Source organism: Scyliorhinus torazame, chromosome 24, assembly GCF_047496885.1.
Source record: "Scyliorhinus torazame isolate Kashiwa2021f chromosome 24, sScyTor2.1, whole genome shotgun sequence".
Taxonomy (NCBI): domain Eukaryota; kingdom Metazoa; phylum Chordata; class Chondrichthyes; order Carcharhiniformes; family Scyliorhinidae; genus Scyliorhinus; species Scyliorhinus torazame.
Genome location: NC_092730.1, coordinates 28507156 through 28524587, shown reverse-complemented (window position 1 = coordinate 28524587; position 17432 = coordinate 28507156).

Here is a 17432-nt window from a genome sequence, read left to right as displayed (position 1 = left end):
TATCAGAGAGTGAGTAAATCCCACACTCACGCACTGTATCAGAGAGTCAGTAAATCCCACACTCACACGCTGTATCAGAGAGTGAGTAAATCTCACACTCACACTGTATCAGAGAGTGAGTAAATCCCACACTCACGCACTGTATCAGAGAGTGAGTAAATCCCACACTCACACGCTGTATCAGAGAGTGAGTAAATCCCACACTTTCACACTGTATCAGAGAGTGAGTAAATCCCACACTCACACACTGTATCAGAGTGTGAGTAAATCCCACACCCACACACTGTATCAGAGAGTGAGTAAATCACACACTCACACTGTATCAGAGAGTGAGTAAATCCCACACTCACACACTGTATCAGAGAGTGACTAAATCCCACAATCACACACTCTATCAGAGAATGAGTAAATCCCACACACACACTGTATCAGAGAATGAGTAAACCCCACACACACACACTGTATCAGAGAATGAGTAAATCCCACACTCACACACTGTATCAGAGAGTGAGTAAATCCCACACTCACACACTGTATCAGAGAGTGACTAAATCCCACACTCACACACTGTATCAGAGAGTGAGTAAATCCCACACTCACACACTGTATCAGAGAGTGACTAAATCCCACACTCACACACTGTATCAGAGAGTGACTAAATCCCACACTCACACACTGTATCAGAGAGTGAGTAAATCCCCCACACACACTGTATCAGAGAGTGAGTAAATCCCACACTCACACACTGTATCTGAGAGTGAGTAAATCCCACACTCACACACTGTATCAGAGAGTGAGTAAATCCAACACTCACTCGCATTATCAGATAGTGAGTAAATCCCACACTCACACACTGTATCAGAGAGTGAGTAAATCCCACACTCACACACTGTATCAGAGAGTGAGTAAATCCCACACTCACACTGTATCAGAGAGTGAACAAATCCCACACTCACACACTATCAGAGAGTTGGTAAATCCCACTCACACGCTGTATCAGAGAGTGAGTAAATCCCACACTCTCACACTGTATCAGAGAGTGAGTAAATCCCACACTCACACACTGTATCAGAGTGAGTAAATCCCATACTCACACACTGTATCTGAGAGTGAGTAAATCCCACACTCACGCACTGTATCAGAGAGTGAGTAAATCCCACACTCACACACTGTATCAGAGAGTGAGTAAATCCCACACATACACTGTATCAGAGTGTGAGTAAATCCCACACCCACACACTGTATCAGAGAGTGAGTAAATCACACACTCACACTGTATCAGAGAGTGAGTAAATCCCACACTCACACACTGTATCAGAGAGTGACTAAATCCCACAATCACACACTCTATCAGAGAATGAGTAAATCCCACACACACACTGTATCAGAGAATGAGTAAACCCCACACACACACACTGTATCAGAGAATGAGTAAATCCCACACTCACACACTGTGTCAGAGAGTGAGTAAATCCCACACACACACACTGTATCAGAGAGTGAGTAAATCCCACACTCACACACTGTATCAGAGAGTGACTAAATCCCACACTCACACACTGTATCAGAGAGTGAGTAAATCCCACACTCACACACTGTATCAGAGAGTGACTAAATCCCACACTCACACACTGTATCAGAGAGTGACTAAATCCCACACTCACACACTGTATCAGAGAGTGAGTAAATCCCCCACACACACTGTATCAGAGAGTGAGTAAATCCCACACTCACACACTGTATCTGAGAGTGAGTAAATCCCACACTCACACACTGTATCAGAGAGTGAGTAAATCCAACACTCACTCACAGTATCAGATAGTGAGTAAATCCCACACTCACACACTGTATCAGAGAGTAAGTAAATCCCACACTCACACACTGTATCAGAGAGTGAGTAAATCCCACACTCACACTGTATCAGAGAGTGAGCAAATCCCACACTCACACACTGTATCAGAGAGTGGGTAAATCCCACCCACACACTGTATCAGAGAGTGAGTAAATCCCACACCCACACACTATCAGAGAGTGAGTAAATCCCACACTCTCACACTGTATCAGAGAATGAGTAAATCAAACACTCACACTGTATCAGAGAGTGAGTAAATCCCACACTCACGCACTGTATCAGAGAGTCAGTAAATCCCACACTCACACGCTGTATCAGAGAGTGAGTAAATCTCACACTCACACTGCATCAGAGAGTGAGTAAATCCCACACTCACGCACTGTATCAGAGAGTGAGTAAATCCCACACTCACACGCTGTATCAGAGAGTGAGTAAATCCCACACTCTCACTCTGTATCAGAGAGTGAGTAAATCCCACACTCACACACTGTATCAGAGTGAGTAAATCCCATACTCACACACTGTATCTGAGAGTGAGTAAATCCCACACTCACACACTGTATCAGAGAGTGAGTAAATCCCACACTCACACACTGTATCAGAGAGTGAGTAAATCCGACACATACACTGTATCAGAGTGTGAGTAAATCCCACACCCACACACTGTATCAGAGAGTGAGTAAATCACACACTCACACTGTATCAGAGTGAGTAAATCCCACACTCACACACTGTATCAGAGAGTGACTAAATCCCACAATCACACACTCTATCAGAGAATGAGTAAATCCCACACACACACTGTATCAGAGAATGAGTAAACCCCACACACACACACTGTATCAGAGAATGAGTAAATCCCACACTCACACACTGTGTCAGAGAGTGAGTAAATCCCACACACACACACTGTATCAGAGAGTGAGTAAATCCCACACTCACACACTGTATCAGAGAGTGACTAAATCCCACACTCACACACTGTATCAGAGAGTGACTAAATCCCACAGTCACACACTGTATCAGAGAGTGACTAAATCCCATACTCACATACTGTATCAGAGAGTGACTAAATGCCACACTCAACACTGTATCAGAGAGTGACTAAATCCCATACTCATATACTGTATCAGAGAGTGAGTAAATCCCACACTCACACTGTATCAGAGAGTGACTAAATCCCACAATCACACACTGTATCAGAGAGTGACTAAATCCCACACTCACGCACAGTATCAGAGAGTGAGTAAATCCCACTCTCTCACAATGTATCAGAGAGTGAGCAAATCCCACACTCACACACTGTATCAGAGAGTGACTAAATCCCACACTCACACACTATATCAGAGAGTGAGTAAATCCCACACTCACAAACTGTATCAGAGAATGAGTAAATCCCACACTCACACTGTATCAGAGACTGAGTAAATCCCACACTCACACACTGTATCAGAGAGTGACTAAATCCCACACTCACACATTGTATCAGAGAGTGAGTAAATCCCACACTCACACACTGTATCAGAGAGTGAGTAAATCCCACACTCACACACTGTATCACAGAGTGAGTAAATCCCTCACTCACACACAGTATCAGAGAGTGAGTAAATCCCACACTCACACTGTATCACAGAGTGAGTAAATCCCAAACTCACACACAGTATCTGAGAGTGAGTAAATCCCACACTCACACACTGTATCAGAGAGTGATTAAATCCCACACTCACACACTGTATCAGAGAGTGAGTAAATCCCACACTCACACTGTATCAGAGACTGAGTAAATCCCACACTCACACACTGTATCAGAGAGTGAGTAAATCCCACACTCACACATTGTATCAGAGAGTGAGTAAATCCCACACTCTCACACTGTATCAGAGAGTGAGTAAATCCCACACTCACACACTGTATCAGAGAGTGACTAAATCCCACACTCACACACTGTATCAGAGAGTGAGTATATCCCACACTCACACACTGTACCAGAGAGTGAGTAAATCCCACACTCACACACTGTATCAGAGAGTGACTAAATCCCACACTCACACACTGTATCAGAGAGTGACTAAATCCCACACTCACAAACTGTATCAGAGAGTGGGTAAATCCCACACTCACACTGTATCAGAGAGTGAGTAAATCCCACACTCACACACTGTATCAGAGAGTGAGTAAATCCCATACTCACACACTGTATCAGAGAGTGAGTAAATCCCACACTCACACACTGTATCAGAGAGTGAGTAAATCCCACACTCACACACTGTATCAGAGAGTGTCTAAATCCCACAATCACACACTGTATCAGAGAGTGAGTAAATCCCACACTCACACACTGTATCAGAGAGTGAGTAAATCCCACTCTCTCACAATGTATCAGAGAGTGAGCAAATCCCACACTCACACACTGTATCAGAGAGTGACTAAATCCCACACTCGCACACTGTATCAGAGAGTGAGTAAATCCCACACTCACACACTGTATCAGAGTGAGTACATCCCACACTCTCACACTGTATCAGAGAGTGAGTAAATCCCACACTCACACTGTGTCAGAGAGTGAGTAAAGCCCACACTCACACTGTATCAGAGAGTGAGTAAATCCCATACTCCCACACTGTATCAGCGAGTGAGTAAGTCCCACACCCACACACTGTATCTGAGAGTGAGTAAATCCCACAATCACACTGCATCAGAGAGTGAGTAAATCACACGCTCTCACACTGTATCAGAGAGTGAGTAAATCCCACACTCACACACAGTATCAGAGAGTGAGTAAATCCCACACTCACACTGTATCAGAGAGTGAGTAAATCCCACACTCACACACTGTATCAGAGAGGGAGTAAATCCCACACTCACACTGTATCACAGAGTGAGTAAATCCCACACTCACACACAGTATCAGAGAGTGAGTATATCCCACACTCACACACTGTATCAGAGAGTGAGTAAATCCCACACTCACACACTGTATCAGAGAGTGAGTAAATCCCACTCTCACACTGTATCAGAGACTGAGTAAATCCCACACTCACACACTTTATCAGAGAGTGACTAAATCCCACACTCACACATTGTATCAGAGAGTGAGTAAATCCCACACTCACACACTGTATCAGAGAGTGAGTAAATCCCACACTCACACACTGTATTACAGAGTGAGTAAATCCCACACTCACACACAGTATCAGAGAGTGAGTAAATCCCACACTCACACTGTATCACAGAGTGAGTAAATCCCATACTCACACACAGTATCAGAGAGTGACTAAATCCCACACTCACACACTGTATCAGAGAGTGAGTAAATCCCACACTCACACACTGTATCAGAGAGTGAGAAAATCCCACACTCACACTGTATCAGAGACTGAGTAAATCCCACACTCACACACTGTATCAGAGAGTGACTAAATCCCACACTCACACCCTGTATCAGAGAGTGAGTAAATCCCACACTCACACACTGTATCAGAGAGTGAGTAAATCCCACACTCACACACTGTATCAGAGATTGACTAAATCCCAAACTCACACAGTATATCACAGAGTGAATGAATCCCACACTCAACACTGTATCAGAGAGTGAGTAAATCCCATACTCAGACACTGTATCAGAGAGTGACTAAATCCCACACTCACACACTGTAGCAGTGAGTGAGTAAACCCCACACTCATACTGTATCAGAGAGTGAGTAAATTCCACACTCACACTGTATCAGAGAGTGAGTAAATCCCACACTCACACTGTTTCAGAGAGTGAGTAAATCCCACACTCACACACAATATCAGAGAGTGAGTAAATCCCACATTCACACACTGTATCAGAGAGTGAGTAAATCCCACACTGACACACTGTATCAGAGAGTGAGTAAATCCCACACTCACACTGTATCAGAGACTGAGTAAATCCCACACTCACACACTGTATCAGAGAGTGAGTAAATCCCACACTCACACATTGTATCAGAGAGTGAGTAAATCCCACACTCTCACACTGTATCAGAGAGTGAGTAAATCCCACACTCACACACTGTATCAGAGAGTGACTAAATCCCACACTCACACACTGTATCAGAGAGTGAGTATATCCCACACTCACACACTGTACCAGAGAGTGAGTAAATCCCACACTCACACACTGTATCAGAGAGTGACTAAATCCCACACTCACACACTGTATCAGAGAGTGACTAAATCCCACACTCACAAACTGTATCAGAGAGTGGGTAAATCCCACACTCACACTGTATCAGAGAGTGAGTAAATCCCACACTCACACACTGTATCAGAGAGTCAGTAAATCCCATACTCACACACTGTATCAGAGAGTGAGTAAATCCCACACTCACACACTGTATCAGAGAGTGAGTAAATCCCACACTCACACACTGTATCAGAGAGTGTCTAAATCCCACAATCACACACTGTATCAGAGAGTGAGTAAATCCCACACTCACACACTGTATCAGAGAGTGAGTAAATCCCACTCTCTCACAATGTATCAGAGAGTGAGCAAATCCCACACTCACACACTGTATCAGAGAGTGACTAAATCCCACACTCGCACACTGTATCAGAGAGTGAGTAAATCCCACACTCACACACTGTATCAGAGTGAGTACATCCCACACTCTCACACTGTATCAGAGAGTGAGTAAATCCCACACTCACACTGTATCAGAGAGTGAGTAAATCCCATACTCCCACACTGTATCAGCGAGTGAGTAAGTCCCACACCCACACACTGTATCTGAGAGTGAGTAAATCCCACAATCACACTGTATCAGAGAGTGAGTAAATCACACGCTCTCACACTGTATCAGAGAGTGAGTAAATCCCACACTCACACACAGTATCAGAGAGTGAGTAAATCCCACACTCACACTGTATCAGAAAGTGAGTAAATCCCACACTCACACACTGTATCAGAGAGGGAGTAAATCCCACACTCACACTGTATCACAGAGTGAGTAAATCCCACACTCACACACAGTATCAGAGAGTGAGTATATCCCACACTCACACACTGTATCAGAGAGTGAGTAAATCCCACACTCACACACTGTATCAGAGAGTGAGTAAATCCCACTCTCACACTGTATCAGAGACTGAGTAAATCCCACACTCACACACTTTATCAGAGAGTGACTAAATCCCACACTCACACATTGTATCAGAGAGTGAGTAAATCCCACACTCACACACAGTATCAGAGAGTGAGTAAATCCCACACTCACACTGTATCAGAGAGTGAGTAAATCCCACACTCACACACTGTATCAGAGAGGGAGTAAATCCCACACTCACACTGTATCACAGAGTGAGTAAATCCCACACTCACACACAGTATCAGAGAGTGAGTATATCCCACACTCACACACTGTATCAGAGAGTGAGTAAATCCCACACTCACACACTGTATCAGAGAGTGAGTAAATCCCACTCTCACACTGTATCAGAGACTGAGTAAATCCCACACTCACACACTTTATCAGAGAGTGACTAAATCCCACACTCACACATTGTATCAGAGAGTGAGTAAATCCCACACTCACACACTGTATCAGAGAGTGAGTAAATCCCACACTCACACACTGTATTACAGAGTGAGTAAATCCCACACTCACACACAGTATCAGAGAGTGAGTAAATCCCACACTCACACTGTATCACAGAGTGAGTAAATCCCATACTCACACACAGTATCAGAGAGTGACTAAATCCCACACTCACACACTGTATCAGAGAGTGAGTAAATCCCACACTCACACACTGTATCAGAGAGTGAGAAAATCCCACACTCACACTGTATCAGAGACTGAGTAAATCCCACACTCACACACTGTATCAGAGAGTGACTAAATCCCACACTCACACCCTGTATCAGAGAGTGAGTAAATCCCACACTCACACACTGTATCAGAGAGTGAGTAAATCCCACACTCACACACTGTATCAGAGATTGACTAAATCCCAAACTCACACAGTATATCACAGAGTGAATGAATCCCACACTCAACACTGTATCAGAGAGTGAGTAAATCCCATACTCAGACACTGTATCAGAGAGTGACTAAATCCCACACTCACACACTGTAGCAGTGAGTGAGTAAACCCCACACTCATACTGTATCAGAGAGTGAGTAAATTCCACACTCACACTGTATCAGAGAGTGAGTAAATCCCACACTCACACTGTTTCAGAGAGTGAGTAAATCCCACACTCACACACAATATCAGAGAGTGAGTAAATCCCACATTCACACACTGTATCAGAGAGTGAGTAAATCCCACACTGACACACTGTATCAGAGAGTGAGTAAATCCCACACTCACACTGTATCAGAGACTGAGTAAATCCCACACTCACACACTGTATCAGAGAGTGAGTAAATCCCACACTCACACATTGTATCAGAGAGTGAGTAAATCCCACACTCTCACACTGTATCAGAGAGTGAGTAAATCCCACACTCACACACTGTATCAGAGAGTGACTAAATCCCACACTCACACACTGTATCAGAGAGTGAGTATATCCCACACTCACACACTGTACCAGAGAGTGAGTAAATCCCACACTCACACACTGTATCAGAGAGTGACTAAATCCCACACTCACACACTGTATCAGAGAGTGACTAAATCCCACACTCACAAACTGTATCAGAGAGTGGGTAAATCCCACACTCACACTGTATCAGAGAGTGAGTAAATCCCACACTCACACACTGTATCAGAGAGTCAGTAAATCCCATACTCACACACTGTATCAGAGAGTGAGTAAATCCCACACTCACACACTGTATCAGAGAGTGAGTAAATCCCACACTCACACACTGTATCAGAGAGTGTCTAAATCCCACAATCACACACTGTATCAGAGAGTGAGTAAATCCCACACTCACACACTGTATCAGAGAGTGAGTAAATCCCACTCTCTCACAATGTATCAGAGAGTGAGCAAATCCCACACTCACACACTGTATCAGAGAGTGACTAAATCCCACACTCGCACACTGTATCAGAGAGTGAGTAAATCCCACACTCACACACTGTATCAGAGTGAGTACATCCCACACTCTCACACTGTATCAGAGAGTGAGTAAATCCCACACTCACACTGTATCAGAGAGTGAGTAAATCCCATACTCCCACACTGTATCAGCGAGTGAGTAAGTCCCACACCCACACACTGTATCTGAGAGTGAGTAAATCCCACAATCACACTGTATCAGAGAGTGAGTAAATCACACGCTCTCACACTGTATCAGAGAGTGAGTAAATCCCACACTCACACACAGTATCAGAGAGTGAGTAAATCCCACACTCACACTGTATCAGAAAGTGAGTAAATCCCACACTCACACACTGTATCAGAGAGGGAGTAAATCCCACACTCACACTGTATCACAGAGTGAGTAAATCCCACACTCACACACAGTATCAGAGAGTGAGTATATCCCACACTCACACACTGTATCAGAGAGTGAGTAAATCCCACACTCACACACTGTATCAGAGAGTGAGTAAATCCCACTCTCACACTGTATCAGAGACTGAGTAAATCCCACACTCACACACTTTATCAGAGAGTGACTAAATCCCACACTCACACATTGTATCAGAGAGTGAGTAAATCCCACACTCACACACTGTATCAGAGAGTGAGTAAATCCCACACTCACAAACTGTATCAGAGAATGAGTAAATCCCACACTCACACTGTATCAGAGACTGAGTAAATCCCACACTCACACACTGTATCAGAGAGTGACTAAATCCCACACTCACACATTGTATCAGAGAGTGAGTAAATCCCACACTCACACACTGTATCAGAGAGTGAGTAAATCCCACACTCACACACTGTATCACAGAGTGAGTAAATCCCTCACTCACACACAGTATCAGAGAGTGAGTAAATCCCACACTCACACTGTATCACAGAGTGAGTAAATCCCAAACTCACACACAGTATCTGAGAGTGAGTAAATCCCACACTCACACACTGTATCAGAGAGTGATTAAATCCCACACTCACACACTGTATCAGAGAGTGAGTAAATCCCACACTCACACTGTATCAGAGACTGAGTAAATCCCACACTCACACACTGTATCAGAGAGTGAGTAAATCCCACACTCACACATTGTATCAGAGAGTGAGTAAATCCCACACTCTCACACTGTATCAGAGAGTGAGTAAATCCCACACTCACACACTGTATCAGAGAGTGACTAAATCCCACACTCACACACTGTATCAGAGAGTGAGTATATCCCACACTCACACACTGTACCAGAGAGTGAGTAAATCCCACACTCACACACTGTATCAGAGAGTGACTAAATCCCACACTCACACACTGTATCAGAGAGTGACTAAATCCCACACTCACAAACTGTATCAGAGAGTGGGTAAATCCCACACTCACACTGTATCAGAGAGTGAGTAAATCCCACACTCACACACTGTATCAGAGAGTGAGTAAATCCCATACTCACACACTGTATCAGAGAGTGAGTAAATCCCACACTCACACACTGTATCAGAGAGTGAGTAAATCCCACACTCACACACTGTATCAGAGAGTGTCTAAATCCCACAATCACACACTGTATCAGAGAGTGAGTAAATCCCACACTCACACACTGTATCAGAGAGTGAGTAAATCCCACTCTCTCACAATGTATCAGAGAGTGAGCAAATCCCACACTCACACACTGTATCAGAGAGTGACTAAATCCCACACTCGCACACTGTATCAGAGAGTGAGTAAATCCCACACTCACACACTGTATCAGAGTGAGTACATCCCACACTCTCACACTGTATCAGAGAGTGAGTAAATCCCACACTCACACTGTGTCAGAGAGTGAGTAAAGCCCACACTCACACTGTATCAGAGAGTGAGTAAATCCCATACTCCCACACTGTATCAGCGAGTGAGTAAGTCCCACACCCACACACTGTATCTGAGAGTGAGTAAATCCCACAATCACACTGCATCAGAGAGTGAGTAAATCACACGCTCTCACACTGTATAAGAGAGTGAGTAAATCCCACACTCACACACAGTATCAGAGAGTGAGTAAATCCCACACTCACACTGTATCAGAGAGTGAGTAAATCCCACACTCACACACTGTATCAGAGAGGGAGTAAATCCCACACTCACACTGTATCACAGAGTGAGTAAATCCCACACTCACACACAGTATCAGAGAGTGAGTATATCCCACACTCACACACTGTATCAGAGAGTGAGTAAATCCCACACTCACACACTGTATCAGAGAGTGAGTAAATCCCACTCTCACACTGTATCAGAGACTGAGTAAATCCCACACTCACACACTTTATCAGAGAGTGACTAAATCCCACACTCACACATTGTATCAGAGAGTGAGTAAATCCCACACTCACACACTGTATCAGAGAGTGAGTAAATCCCACACTCACACACTGTATTACAGAGTGAGTAAATCCCACACTCACACACAGTATCAGAGAGTGAGTAAATCCCACACTCACACTGTATCACAGAGTGAGTAAATCCCATACTCACACACAGTATCAGAGAGTGACTAAATCCCACACTCACACACTGTATCAGAGAGTGAGTAAATCCCACACTCACACACTGTATCAGAGAGTGAGAAAATCCCACACTCACACTGTATCAGAGACTGAGTAAATCCCACACTCACACACTGTATCAGAGAGTGACTAAATCCCACACTCACACCCTGTATCAGAGAGTGAGTAAATCCCACACTCACACACTGTATCAGAGAGTGAGTAAATCCCACACTCACACACTGTATCAGAGATTGACTAAATCCCAAACTCACACAGTATATCACAGAGTGAATGAATCCCACACTCAACACTGTATCAGAGAGTGAGTAAATCCCATACTCAGACACTGTATCAGAGAGTGACTAAATCCCACACTCACACACTGTAGCAGTGAGTGAGTAAACCCCACACTCATACTGTATCAGAGAGTGAGTAAATTCCACACTCACACTGTATCAGAGAGTGAGTAAATCCCACACTCACACTGTTTCAGAGAGTGAGTAAATCCCACACTCACACACAATATCAGAGAGTGAGTAAATCCCACATTCACACACTGTATCAGAGAGTGAGTAAATCCCACACTGACACACTGTATCAGAGAGTGAGTAAATCCCACACTCACACTGTATCAGAGACTGAGTAAATCCCACACTCACACACTGTATCAGAGAGTGAGTAAATCCCACACTCACACATTGTATCAGAGAGTGAGTAAATCCCACACTCTCACACTGTATCAGAGAGTGAGTAAATCCCACACTCACACACTGTATCAGAGAGTGACTAAATCCCACACTCACACACTGTATCAGAGAGTGAGTATATCCCACACTCACACACTGTACCAGAGAGTGAGTAAATCCCACACTCACACACTGTATCAGAGAGTGACTAAATCCCACACTCACACACTGTATCAGAGAGTGACTAAATCCCACACTCACAAACTGTATCAGAGAGTGGGTAAATCCCACACTCACACTGTATCAGAGAGTGAGTAAATCCCACACTCACACACTGTATCAGAGAGTCAGTAAATCCCATACTCACACACTGTATCAGAGAGTGAGTAAATCCCACACTCACACACTGTATCAGAGAGTGAGTAAATCCCACACTCACACACTGTATCAGAGAGTGTCTAAATCCCACAATCACACACTGTATCAGAGAGTGAGTAAATCCCACACTCACACACTGTATCAGAGAGTGAGTAAATCCCACTCTCTCACAATGTATCAGAGAGTGAGCAAATCCCACACTCACACACTGTATCAGAGAGTGACTAAATCCCACACTCGCACACTGTATCAGAGAGTGAGTAAATCCCACACTCACACACTGTATCAGAGTGAGTACATCCCACACTCTCACACTGTATCAGAGAGTGAGTAAATCCCACACTCACACTGTATCAGAGAGTGAGTAAATCCCATACTCCCACACTGTATCAGCGAGTGAGTAAGTCCCACACCCACACACTGTATCTGAGAGTGAGTAAATCCCACAATCACACTGTATCAGAGAGTGAGTAAATCACACGCTCTCACACTGTATCAGAGAGTGAGTAAATCCCACACTCACACACAGTATCAGAGAGTGAGTAAATCCCACACTCACACTGTATCAGAAAGTGAGTAAATCCCACACTCACACACTGTATCAGAGAGGGAGTAAATCCCACACTCACACTGTATCACAGAGTGAGTAAATCCCACACTCACACACAGTATCAGAGAGTGAGTATATCCCACACTCACACACTGTATCAGAGAGTGAGTAAATCCCACACTCACACACTGTATCAGAGAGTGAGTAAATCCCACTCTCACACTGTATCAGAGACTGAGTAAATCCCACACTCACACACTTTATCAGAGAGTGACTAAATCCCACACTCACACATTGTATCAGAGAGTGAGTAAATCCCACACTCACACACTGTATCAGAGAGTGAGTAAATCCCACACTCACACACTGTATTACAGAGTGAATAAATCCCACACTCACACACAGTATCAGAGAGTGAGTAAATCCCACACTCACACTGTATCACAGAGTGAGTAAATCCCATACTCACACACAGTATCAGAGAGTGACTAAATCCCACACTCACACACTGTATCAGAGAGTGAGTAAATCCCACACTCACACACTGTATCAGAGAGTGAGAAAATCCCACACTCACACTGTATCAGAGACTGAGTAAATCCCACACTCACACACTGTATCAGAGAGTGACTAAATCCCACACTCACACCCTGTATCAGAGAGTGAGTAAATCCCACACTCACACACTGTATCAGAGAGTGAGTAAATCCCACACTCACACACTGTATCAGAGATTGACTAAATCCCAAACTCACACAGTATATCACAGAGTGAATGAATCCCACACTCAACACTGTATCAGAGAGTGAGTAAATCCCATACTCAGACACTGTATCAGAGAGTGACTAAATCCCACACTCACACACTGTAGCAGTGAGTGAGTAAACCCCACACTCATACTGTATCAGAGAGTGAGTAAATCCCACACTCACACTGTATCAGAGAGTGAGTAAATCCCACACTCACACTGTTTCAGAGAGTGAGTAAATCCCACACTCACACACAATATCAGAGAGTGAGTAAATCCCACATTCACACACTGTATCAGAGAGTGAGTAAATCCCACACTGACACACTGTATCAGAGAGTGAGTAAATCCCACACTCACACTGTATCAGAGAGTGAGCAAATCCCACACTCACACACTGTATCAGAGAGTGGGTAAATCCCACTCACACGCTGTATCAGAGAGTGAGTAAATCCCACACTCTCACACTGTATCAGAGAGTGAGTAAATCACACACTCACACACTGTATCAGAGTGAGTAAATCCCATACTCACACACTGTATCTGAGAGTGAGTAAATCCCACACTCACACACTGTATCAGAGAGGGAGTAAATCCCACACTCACACACTGTATCAGAGAGTGAGTAAATCCCACACATACACTGCATCAGAGTGTGAGTAAATCCCACACCCACACACTGTATCAGAGAGTGAGTAAATCACACACTCACACTGTATCAGAGAGTGAGTAAATCCCACACTCACACACTGTATCAGAGAGTGACTAAATCCCACAATCACACACTCTATCAGAGAATGAGTAAATCCCACACACACACTGTATCAGAGAATGAGTAAACCCCACACACACACACTGTATCAGAGAATGAGTAAATCCCACACTCACACACTGTGTCAGAGAGTGAGTAAATCCCACACACACACACTGTATCAGAGAGTGAGTAAATCCACACTCACACACTGTATCAGAGAGTGACTAAATCCCACACTCACACACTGTATCAGAGAGTGAGTAAATCCCACACTCACACACTGTATCAGAGAGTGACTAAATCCCACACTCACACACTGTATCAGAGAGTGACTAAATCCCACACTCACACACTGTATCAGAGAGTGAGTAAATCCCCCACACACACTGTATCAGAGAGGGAGTAAATCCCACACTCACACACTGTATCTGAGAGTGAGTAAATCCCACACTCACACACTGTATCAGAGAGTGAGTAAATCCAACACTCACTCACAGTATCAGATAGTGAGAAAATCCCACACTCACACACTGTATCAGAGAGTGAGTAAATCCCACACTCACACACTGTATCAGAGAGTGAGTAAATCCCACACTCACACTGTATCAGAGAGTGAGCAAATCCCACACTCACACATTGTATCAGAGAGTGGGTAAATCCCACCCACACACTGTATCAGAGAGTGAGTAAATCCCACACCCACACACTATCAGAGAGTGAGTAAATCCCACACTCTCACACTGTATCAGAGAGTGAGTAAATCCCACACTCACGCACTGTATCAGAGAGTCAGTAAATCCCACACTCACACGCTGTATCAGAGAGTGAGTAAATCTCAGACTCACACTGTATCAGAGAGTGAGTAAATCCCACACTCACGCACTGTATCAGAGAGTGAGTAAATCCCACACTCACACGCTGTATCAGAGAGTGAGTAAATCCCACACTCTCACTCTGTATCAGAGAGTGAGTAAATCCCACACTCACACTGTATCAGAGAGTGAGTAAATCCCACACTCACACACTGTATCAGAGAGGGAGTAAATCCCACACTCACACTGTATCACAGAGTGAGTAAATCCCACACTCACACACAGTATCAGAGAGTGAGTATATCCCACACTCACACACTGTATCAGAGAGTGAGTAAATCCCACACTCACACACTGTATCAGAGATTGAGTAAATCCCACTCTCACACTGTATCAGAGACTGAGTAAATCCCACACTCACACACTGTATCAGAGAGTGACTAAATCCCACACTCACACATTGTATCAGAGAGTGACTAAATCCCACACTCACACCCTGTATCAGAGAGTGAGTAAATCCCACACTCACACACTGTATCAGAGAGTGAGTAAATCCCACACTCACACACTGTATCAGAGATTGACTAAATCCCAAACTCACACAGTATATCACAGAGTGAATGAATCCCACACTCAACACTGTATCAGAGAGTGAGTAAATCCCATACTCACACACTGTATCAGAGAGTGACTAAATCCCACACTCACACACTGTATCAGTGAGTGAGTAAACCCCACACTCATACTGTATCAGAGAGTGAGTAAATCCCACACTCACACTGTATCAGAGAGTGAGTAAATCCCACACTCACACTGTATCAGAGAGTGAGTAAATCCCACACTCACACACAATATCAGAGAGTGAGTAAATCCCACATTCACACACTGTATCAGAGAGTGAGTAAATCCCACACTGACACACTGTATCAGAGAGTGAGTAAATCCCACACTCACACTGTATCAGAGAGTGAGCAAATCCCACACTCACACACTGTATCAGAGAGTGGGTAAATCCCACTCACACGCTGTATCAGAGAGTGAGTAAATCCCACACTCTCACAGTGTATCAGAGAGTGAGTAAATCCCACACTCACACACTGTATCAGAGTGAGTAAATCCCATACTCACACACTGTATCTGAGATTGAGTAAATCCCACACTCACACACTGTATCAGAGAGTGAGTAAATCCCACACTCACACACTGTATCAGAGAGTGAGTAAATCCCACACATACACTGTATCAGAGAGTGAGCAAATCCCACACTCACACATTGTATCAGAGAGTGGGTAAATCCCACCCACACACTGTATCAGAGAGTGAGTAAATCCCACACCCACACACTATCAGAGAGTGAGTAAATCCCACACTCTCACACTGTATCAGAGAGTGAGTAAATCCCACACTCACGCACTGTATCAGAGAGTCAGTAAATCCCACACTCACACGCTGTATCAGAGAGTGAGTAAATCTCAGACTCACACTGTATCAGAGAGTGAGTAAATCCCACACTCACGCACTGTATCAGAGAGTGAGTAAATCCCACACTCACACGCTGTATCAGAGAGTGAGTAAATCCCACACTCTCACTCTGTATCAGAGAGTGAGTAAATCCCACACTCACACTGTATCAGAGAGTGAGTAAATCCCACACTCACACACTGTATCAGAGAGGGAGTAAATCCCACACTCACACTGTATCACAGAGTGAGTAAATCCCACACTCACACACAGTATCAGAGAGTGAGTATATCCCACACTCACACACTGTATCAGAGAGTGAGTAAATCCCACACTCACACACTGTATCAGAGATTGAGTAAATCCCACTCTCACACTGTATCAGAGACTGAGTAAATCCCACACTCACACACTGTATCAGAGAGTGACTAAATCCCACACTCACACATTGTATCAGAGAGTGACTAAATCCCACACTCACACCCTGTATCAGAGAGTGAGTAAATCCCACACTCACACACTGTATCAGAGAGTGAGTAAATCCCACACTCACACACTGTATCAGAGATTGACTAAATCCCAAACTCACACAGTAT